This window comes from Vespa mandarinia, unplaced genomic scaffold (genome assembly GCF_050613455.1).
Source record: "Vespa mandarinia isolate Hongniang unplaced genomic scaffold, ASM5061345v1 scaffold_57, whole genome shotgun sequence".
In the NCBI taxonomy this organism is placed as follows: domain Eukaryota; kingdom Metazoa; phylum Arthropoda; class Insecta; order Hymenoptera; family Vespidae; genus Vespa; species Vespa mandarinia.
The window spans coordinates 341,724-352,525 of record NW_028197191.1 but is presented as its reverse complement, the minus strand read 5'-3'; the positions used below and the strand labels follow the sequence as shown (position 1 = coordinate 352,525).

General features: G+C 28.6%; 1 long non-coding RNA gene across 1 annotated transcript; it reads right to left on the bottom strand.

The window, feature by feature from the left end:
* Positions 1 to 3,337: 3,337 nt before the first annotated feature.
* Positions 3,338 to 4,920, bottom strand: LOC146872087 (uncharacterized). Its single transcript, XR_014983682.1, has 3 exons — positions 4,807 to 4,920; positions 4,150 to 4,261; positions 3,338 to 3,451 (listed from the first exon to the last, which is right to left on the bottom strand). It is a non-coding gene; the product is annotated as an uncharacterized LOC146872087 (long non-coding RNA).
* Positions 4,921 to 10,802: the final 5,882 nt, after the last annotated feature.

The following is a 10,802-nucleotide window of genomic DNA, read 5'->3' as shown; positions in this document are numbered from 1 at the left end:
ATATCCTGTTACTGCAAAAGTCTTAAGTTCAAAAACAAGACACGGGCTTCACCTTAATCAGTTTAGGAATTAAAAGAAAGCTTGCAGCAGTGCCCCTCTCAAAAATAGTGGATGAGTCCTTAGAAAACTTGATTAAGAAATTAATCAAGTATGGCAAATATCAAATTCAGTCATTTTGTGTCTCTGTTTAAGGACCGATGAATGCCACCGGCCTTTTAATTTTAGAACTCTGTTTCTTGAATAGTTTTTACAAGATGTGAAAGAAAAGCATTGGAATGAGCAGGAAAGGAAGATATCGGCTTAAATGTCCAGACTAAAAAAGTAAACTACATAAAATTACCCAATCCTAAGCTGTGAGTCGTAGTAATAGGATGAATAACTTATTTAGTCTTTAGTGAGCCAACTTACAAGAACTAGTCACACTTTAGTATACAAAACGACATAGAGAAAAGTCGTAACTTAACATGTCGTGAAACTTCATTAAAATCAGATGATTAATGACATCTATTGAAATAGCAGCGAGTATAGTTTGCGAAGCAATAACTGGATATTTCCAACAGATGCATCTACGTCACATGCTACTCAATACAAGTGACAAAATTGTGCTCTGTATGATGCACCCGAACCCATTTAAAAGGAGAGTGGTTATCTTCTTTCATGAATATCACGAGATGGCAACTGAGTGCTGCGTTGTTGTAACATGTAAAGATATTCCTGGTATGCAATAGACGATAAAAATCGGCAAGTTGACAATAATGTCATGTAGCAAGAACAAATAGTTACTGATCCATTTTTCATAAAAAGATGCTGCAGCTATCAGCTAACGACCAAGAGACTCTTCGATGATGTCAGCTTTGCTTAAAGTGTCATTGACGTAAATATCTTAAGATCACACTTTCGCGAACTCTGGATGAATGGCTTTGTCATCCTAGGTCGATCATACGAAGAACCAAAAAGATAGTAGAAGAAATACAGTAATTGACGATGTTAACTCGGTCATATCATTACCAAAAATAGCCATACGATACAAAGAGCTAATAGTTCCGTTATCTTAACACTGTTACATCTTACGTACAATTTTATTCACTGCTTACGCTTAATATTTTTATAAATTACATATTCGTGATATATATTTATAACTCCATACACGTGATTGTTCTAATAAAAAAACAATGTCATGATCTGCCATTTGAATTCTCGAATCTATGCATCACTATCTTCTTTTCGTTCATGTTTTGGTACTTCGATATCGAAATATCGTAATATCAAATGATATCAGGTAAATGAATGCTCGATTTCACAACTAATATCGTGAGCATACATAAAAAAGAAGAGTTAATTAAATTCATCATTAATTAATAATACAATTAAATTGTATCGCTGTAATCGATAATACAAAATTCTATTTTAAACAAATAAAATAGTTAAACATATAAAGAAAAAAATGAAAACATTTAAAAATGTACTACTTATCAGTAAATCCAAAAAAAGAATTGTTAATGGTCATGTTCATTAATAATTGATTGAAAAAATTACAACCAGTAACTCGTACCGATTTGGATCTTTTGTTTTCAACATAATAAGTACTGAAGAAATACAATTTTGTTCACTTACTTACTTAAGAAATTCCATGGTCCAAAACATTCATCCTTATTGTAGGTTGAAATCAGAGTAGATTGACTCGTAATAGGTCAAAAATAAGATTGATTTACATCAAAGTAAATTGAAAATGAAGTAGGTTGAAGTTGCAGTAGATTGACTTAGTAAATTGATTTAAGAATGCAATGATGATATGAAAACAGATTGAAAAAGAAATTGATATTAAATTTTTTGAAATATAATGAATTGTAAAATTATATGACTATAAAATTTCAACATTTACTTACTGCTATTCTTCTATAGAAGAAATATACTAGCTCCTTGATCGTCTTCCATGGTGCATTTCACATATAAAGTATAGATATATATATATCTATCGAACTGTAAAAAAACAAAATAGAAACATGAATAAAACTTTATACGAACAAACACTGACTTAATGACTGCTTTGTGCACAATCTATTAAAATACACATGCTTCTAAAATTTAATTGAAATCACAAAATACAAATGAATGCAAATTAACAATAAAACCCTAAATCGATTTTAGTTCTTTTATTTTATCGAAACAAAGATTGATTCATTCATGACTCCACAAATTGTGTAATAATAATCTGAAATAAAATACAAACAATATCATTAGTATCAATAAAAAAGAATCATTAAAAAATATAGACAGAAAATAAGAGGTTACTTGAGTTTTTACTAATATAAAGTAACAATGAAATAAACAAAAATATTACAAAAAAGATTTAATAAACATTAACTATTACCTACAATTTATTAACTTATTAATATTAATTATTACCTAAAACAGAACAACTTCTCTTCCATTAGCTGCATGATCAACAACCGTGTCAATCAATTCATTCCTCCACTATATAAATTTACTAGCCATAATTCCATGCTCCGCGTTTATCAAAACTATGCTTAAGAATTACGCCTGTTTTCATTATTGGTCTAAATATTGTTTCTCATATTTTTCGAGAAAAAAAAGTTTCATACAGTAGCACCTGCAAAAAAGAAAAAGTACATATACCTATCAGTGAGATCCAATAATGGAAGACATCTTCTTCCATCTTAACAGAACAAATAAGTGCATAAAGAGCCACATTTCAAACTGCCAATTGCCTATCCTTGACCAACAAAATATTAATAACGTTTATGGTGCTAATAATTTTATAATAAAAGTACATAGCTTATAATAAATCACAATTATTAATAAATTAATAATTAATTTATTATTAATAATATTATTTATAATTAATAATATTATTTATCTATGTAATAAAAAGCTAAGTATTTTCCAAAGTAGGTATCCTATTACTTTGCAATAAAAATGATTTAATCCTATCCCACGGCACAATCTTTCATAAATTCATGTATGAAGACAAATTTCCTAAAACATACTGATTAAAATAGAATAATATATATTCTTATAGGAGAATTAATACATCTTAATATAAATTCTTATACCAGAATTTATTTGCAAATTTTTAATAGATACACGTAACATACCTTCAGTTACATACGAAAACTAGTAAAAAAAGACACTGTACGTGTGAGGTTGTCTATTCGTATTATATTATATATTAAAAATTATTCGTAGCAAATATTTCTAGAATTTAATAAAACTATGTATTATAACGTAAAATAAAAGAGCTTTATGCATAAATATAAAGCTTTTTCAAATATTCAAAAAATCGGGGTCGTAGATAAAACCATCCTTCTTAAAATAAGATCGCGATCATAAAAATCGATTAAAAATTACTCTTGTTCTCATTATTGGTATAAATGCTGTTTTTCATATTTTTCACGAAGAGAAAGTTTCGTACAGTAGTCACCCTCGAAATCTGTGGCAAAAAAGAAAAAGCTCATATCCCCATTACTGATTTTCAGAGATATTATTAAATTTAAGAAAAAATTGTAGTTCGTTTTTTATTTTATAAACTAGAAATGAAGAGATTTTATAAATAATGTGTAACATATTAGTAAGCGTCTAAATTCGTAATTCAGGAATCATAGTTATGAAGCTAATGATTCCGTTGGTACCTTTTTTGATTTTATCGAAAAAAATAATTAATAACTTTATTTACTTTTGCTTATTTGATAATTTAATAAGATATTACTATCAAATCTCTTAAATTTATTTCTCCTACTTGATTCGAGTTTCGGGATAACCTATTCTATATAGAACAAAGGCAGCAGTACAATTTCGCTAGATGACAAATGTATTTAAAGTATATATATATATTCGTCGATTATTTTTTTTAATGTAATAATTAGTGAAAATATATACATATATTATAATTTTTCTCTAGCATAGATTATGAGACCTTTTTTGTATATCATCATTAAAAAAGATATAAGAAAATTCAACAGAAAGAATGATGAAATAATTTCTCGATATCGATGGCAAATTCATTTTCACGAATATCTTTTAAACGCCACATTTTCCAAATTTGCAAACATTACACTATACAAATTGCATGTTTTGCTACCGATTAATATATTGGACGAAATTATAACTTTGAAAAAAAAAGTTAATTACCTGTAAATAGAAGGACGATGAAGCCCGGTGAAAAGCTGTTGGCGCACGCGAATCCAAAATGAGAGCAGTGGTAGGGAAACCGGTAGAGACTTGTACTTTTAGTGGAACCCATCTGGCAACAGCGGAAAAGATGTTCTCAATCATGTTCTCAATCTTACGATAATAAATAAATACGAAAATACAATGAATCAAATAATAAATAAATCTGTGCAATAAATTTGAATCCGTTCCATAAATATTTTAAAAAAACAATATTTATCTCTATCTATTCATTGTTATTTATAAATCTCTAATAATATAGAATTTATAATTAAAATGAAATATCACGAAGCATTAGAAATCAAGAATCATTGGAAATGTTCGGTCAGTGTTTAGAAAGAAGAAATTCGCGGCGAAGAAATAATTTTGAATAAATAATGGTATAAAAAACTAATTGACAGTGAAGGTTTTTACAACAAACCTTCATTATATATATATATATATATTTGTCTCGATCATTAATTTTCTTACTGATAGGGAGAGAGAGAGGGGGAAGAGGAAGTAAGGGAAAGTAATTGTTTTCCTAAATTAATATTTAAGTACATGCTTAAAATAGAAACTTATAGATAAGAACAAAAAAAACAGAATATAATTTTCAAATAACAAAATTTAACTTACAGTATTCATCGTATATACAAAACTAGCTCTCTTCTTGATACTTCACATTCGTCAACAGACCTTAGAACATCCTTTCAAAAATATATGTAGTAAATAAGTCTTGACATTATTTTCTTTTCTCTGTTTATTTCCATCTACTTTAAAATCTCTCTTTGTATTATACATATAGCAGAACAAAGAACTAATAACCTTACAAAATGTTTTTATTTATTTACTCAAGTCTATTGTTCGAACTTGTGCTTGAATATTTCCTTTTTACCTTATTCCTCGTTACCTTACATATTTACATACATATATGTTTATACAGAGAATAACTTTTAAATGAAAACAAGTAAATATTTCCACTATTTATGAATGTATGAAAAAAATGTTCAGAACAAAGTCACCTTTCAAAGGACACCTATTATGATGGAAAGAATTTTTTCTAAAGGTTTAATTTTATTAAGAAATTTCAAGATCATAAATATTTTATTAAATCTACAATTAGTTTGTATAAATTGATCTCTCTTGCCATTCTGAATAAAAAAGTATTAAACTACAATGTCGAAAAATGATTAGTTTGCGAGATATTTTGAAAAAATTATTTATGGTAGCCAACATAGTCGCAATCATATATATATATATATATATATATATATATATATATATATATATATATATATATGATTTGATTATATTATATATATATTTATTATAATATAATATATAAAAATAAGACGTAATTATTAAGAATTTTTAATACAATGATAAATATTTAATTTTTATTTAATAAAAAAATCATTAAAAGAAAAATTTATTAATTTTTGATGAAAAAAATGTTTTTATTTTATTATTAATAAAAAAATTACTAAAAGGAAAAATTTATTGATTTTTTGATATTTCATGAAATTTATAGTTTATATATATATATATATATATATATATATATATATATAAGAATATAAATAAAAAGAATATAAATATTTAAACAAAGTAATTATTCTCCTAATAAATAAATAATTTAAGATGTCACATATTATATTACATAATCGAATATTATTTAAGAATATAAATAAAGTAGAAATAATTATTATCATAATAAATAAATAATTTAAGATATGTCATATGCTATAATATATAAATAAATTTTTATAAGTATTCTTATTATAATTAAAAATGTGATTCGGTAGTTACCTTACAAATTATAACTGATAAATAATTAGTATTAGCTTATGTGATAATTTTGTCAAATTCTTAATATAAATGTTAAATGACTATCCTCAGTCTTTAATGAACGTTCAATTTGTTAAGTTCAATATAAGTACAAAGAATTCTGAAAATTAACTCTTCACAATATCACGTAATTTTTAAATTTCATTTTTATATATCTACTTTTTAACAAATTTGATTTTAGCTTTATATCCAAAATTGTTATTGTGTTTTAAATATACATTATAATTGATATAGTGTAATTATATTAACATAAATAAGATTAAGATTTTTTTTATATAATTTTTATATAAATAGTAAATATTGCGCCAGAAAGAAGGCTTCATTTGTACTTTTGTAATACTTGTGTTAGGTGAACCGGAAAGTAATGTTGCTTTCTTAAATTAAATTCAAACAAATAAATTTTTAACACGTTTTTATTTTTAATCACAATCAAATATCGACATTCGCAGAAACGACATTACTTTCCGGTCCACCTAATACTTTCAAGAGGGATCGATCAGTAAAAAATGTTAATTGTTTTATAAGGCAGTAAGCATAAGAATGTTTCTTATTCAACTTCGAGCTAATAATTACATTAATTTAAAAAATTAACTTCAAAATTTTTATGATATTTAATGCATTGTAGAATTTATTTATAAAATATAAAAAGGCAAAAAAGAATGCAACAAATAATGCCAAAAGAAAAAAGAAGATGAAACTTTCAATTTTACTGAAAGTTCTATTGAGTTAGATAATATCACTCTAAACAAGATTGATAATTCGTCTCGAACATATTATCTAGCTTTACTTTGACTAATACACATTCGCTCAATGTTGGAAGATCAACTAAAACTTCCCCATCTTAGATTAAGAAAGATGTGGGACAGAAGGTTTTATTTTTATGACTAAAGTAACGTCACTCTTCTGCCAAAAGTCCAGATATTTTTCTCAGAGCAAGTTCAGGATTACTAACTAACTTTCACAAATGATCGGATAATTTCTTTATTTTATGAACTTTTTATATACATTTATAAATATATCAAAAATATATATATATTTTGAATTTATTATTATGTATTATTTGTATTTCTTATTTTACGCATAAAAGGTTGAAAAGTTTTGAAAAAATTTAATTTTATATATCTCTTACTAAATTAATGAGTCTTTTTGAATTTAGTTATTTATGTTAAATTACTCGTATTATATAAAAACTATATCATATTCAAATGGAAAATGATTCATAACAATGACTCATAAAAAAAATTTTGATATAGTAGTTTGTATTTATAAATAGTAACATTTCACTACGGGAAAATAAAAAAAATAATTTTAAGTACTTTAGTAAAAGTACTTCAAGTAAATAGAGGCCTTAGAAAAGAAAAGAAAATTATTAAAATACTTCAGTAAAGGTACTTTAAGTAATTAATGACATAGAGAAAAAAAAAATATTTTTTTTAATTATTAATTATTTGATCATGCAAGCACTCCACTATTTATTTGTAGGATTTCCATCATGGCTCTATTTTCGCAATCACGTTCCTATGCCGAAACTTTGAAAATTTTAAAAACCATTTAAATTTCGAAAATATCGGAAAATTTTATTTCCCTTACCACGGGCGACAAGGTCTGTAGAGCCGTGCCTGAAGTTCCGTACGTTTCCCGCGCTTTTTTGATTTGAGGTTATGAGCGACGCATGTGCGCCAACTGTCGAAAAATAAATAATGTGCATTGCTACCAATACAAATTATTGTTGTCTAATCCATCAGCCAATCACAGTATGGCGTGAATTTAGTTGCAAATCCATTTACGTCTTGCAACAGAAATTATCAGTTGAGTCCACCGTTCGTCCATAGAATATAAAATGCAAAAACGTACATAACCTCTACAAAACTGAGCAAATTCTACACTAATTACAGAGAAATTAATCAATCCCCAGTATTAATTATTATCTCACTTTGTTCACCGATCTCTAATTAACGGGTGAGATAATTTTTTCACAGGCAAAATAAAGGAAACCGGAAAAATTTTCACAAAACGCGGCGCACACGGCAACGTGTCCATCTCGTATCGCAGCCATGATGGAACAGTATAGCGTAAAGGTGAATAGACATAGGGTGCCTGCACCTGTGCTACCTCGCCCATTATGACATACGCTACGAAACCACCCAAAGGCAGCAGCCACCACAGCCAAGTGACCGGATTCGGAAAAACCCAAAACTCCTGCCGGCAAGATAAGGTGAGCGGTTTAGACACATCCCGGCAGCGACCAACATCCTCGCAACAACGAATCACCACGCTGATGCCGGCTGTACCCACGGGAAACCACGGAAAGGCCCGCTCACAGTGCCACGATCCTTGACACTCGTTCCGTAGGACAGGATAGGATTGGTAGGATAGCAGGTATTAGAGAGAGTATTGGGTTGTAGTGAGAAGAAAAAAAATAGGGTAACGCATGCGAGTATCTCCGACTCTATCCTGTTCGAGAGTGAGTTAACCTGGAAAAATTACAAACACCAACCCTCATCACCAGAACTCCGACAATCCCAGCTGAACAGGATTTATGAACTAATTACCCTTAATACAGATGGTTTCTTTACAAAACCGCGAAGAGGGAAAAGGCCTCAGCCGTGAAGACAAGATGTTTCGCTACTTCTGGCCAGCTCTTTTCGCAGAATATTTCTTCCAGAGCAACTCTCTGAGGTTCGAAAACCAAACATTCGATGATGTGATCCGAAACCGTGTCCTCTTCGCCACACTCGCATGTTCCATCCGTGACGAGGTTCAGCGACCTTAGTTTTACCTTGAAAGTCCCATGACTTGAAAGAAATTGCGTTGAAAAGTGGTTTGGAGAAACGAAACTGGCACCTATCCTTTTCTTAATATCCGGAAAAAAGCAAATGTCGTCCTTCGTTTGAAGGAATTCTCCCATCTCGACTGTTAATTTGCAAGGATTTTCTCGTCGAACTGTTCTACTAACGCGCGCTTAAGCTTCCTTCTAATGCCTTCTAATTTTCGAGTCGCTTTCTCGGTATTCCTGTTCTTCCTAAGGTCGTATAACCTTCTCCGTTTGTATAACTGGAAATCAATCAGGGGCTCTCCTACTACGAAGCAGAGAGATTCCGTTGCGATTGTGCGATACGCGGATATGACTGAAATAAGGCCCGATCGTTGGGTCGTACTTAGCTTCCTAAGGTTACCCTCCGTGCAGAGATCGGACAATCCTGCTGCCGCTTACGTTACCGTAGGGCTAACCACGCCGCTATAAATCGTTCGAAGGGCACAATGACGAAGACCCCATACACTAGCCCGAGGCACACAAACTAATGTATTAACTCATCCAATCAAATACACGGCGAGATTTACATATTGCAATTACTTCTTCAATTCTCACGAAAACGCGCGTTCTCCCATTAATTGATGGGAATTATTAATCGCGAAAAGTGGGTCTGTAGCTCGGACTACAAAAACGAGACGGGAAACATTTCCTCAGTGCGAATTGACTGTCATCACTGGTCTGATGTGAGAAGAGCATTTTCAAAAACGCTCTCGTCAACAATCAACAGATATGTTTCCTTTAGGCTTACTAAAGGTTTCTTGTGTTCCTCTATGAGCTATCGCTATCACTGCTTTCCATATCATCCAATTTCTATTATTCCCTATTTATTAAAAACATTAACATAATTTAGAATCAGATATATATATAGAATAGGATCTACATATATAAGATAATATATAAACATCTGTTTTTTCATTCCGCCAATCGTTACTAACAACCAATGGCTCCAAAATCTTGTTTAAAATATTCATCCTTCAAAATTTTTCTCTCATATTTTTTTCATTTTGTAACAGATATATTTGAATATTTTATTCCTTTCTTCGTCTTCTTTATTTTCATTGTATATAATTACAAGTAAATATACAAATAATTAATTAATAATATAATAATCGTTGATATTTTTAAATAATTTAAAAAGAAATAAGTATATGTAATTTTTCGTTTTACCTAAATGTTATATATAACTTTTTTTTAATTATACTATTTACTTTAAAAATATAAGTTATTAGTATTTGACAGCTACAAGGATAATCTATTAACACTGAATAATCATTATAATAGATAGATAAAATATTAACTTAGATCTAAAGAAAGTACTATAAAAAAACTCATGAGAATTAGCTTAATGATTTTCACCAATCATATAATCATATTATCGATGGACATGTTTTCAAATTATGTTAGATTACATTTCAATGAGTTTCGTATCTAGACCTCGCTATACTACAATCATGTTTATAAGTAAAAGAAATCGATTTTCTAATAAACTATGCATGTTAATAAGCATTCGAAACATTGAAAATTTTTGACAATTAAATTAATAGAAATCTATGTAGTATGTAAACGCAAAATAATCGTAATGATATGAAAATGTGAATAATTAAATGTAACTGTGAATAATAGATTTCAAAGCCGCCTACAAGAAAAATCTAACAGAATACTATTTTATTCGTATATTTTCCATTTATTTTTATATATACATATATTCTACACCTTTTTTTCTAATTAAAATATTTATTATTACAAGTATTGGTCACAATTACAAGTACAATAATCATGGAAACTAATAAGTAGATGTAATTCTATACTGTTAATGATTTCCTATTTTTGAGCATGATAGGGGGATACTGTAAATGCAGTATTCTAATCAACATGAGGAATGATACGTGGATCAGTCATGGGATTTAGTAAATTTAACAAACATCTTGATAAATGGAATGTACAATGTAACAATGAAAGTTTGGAAATC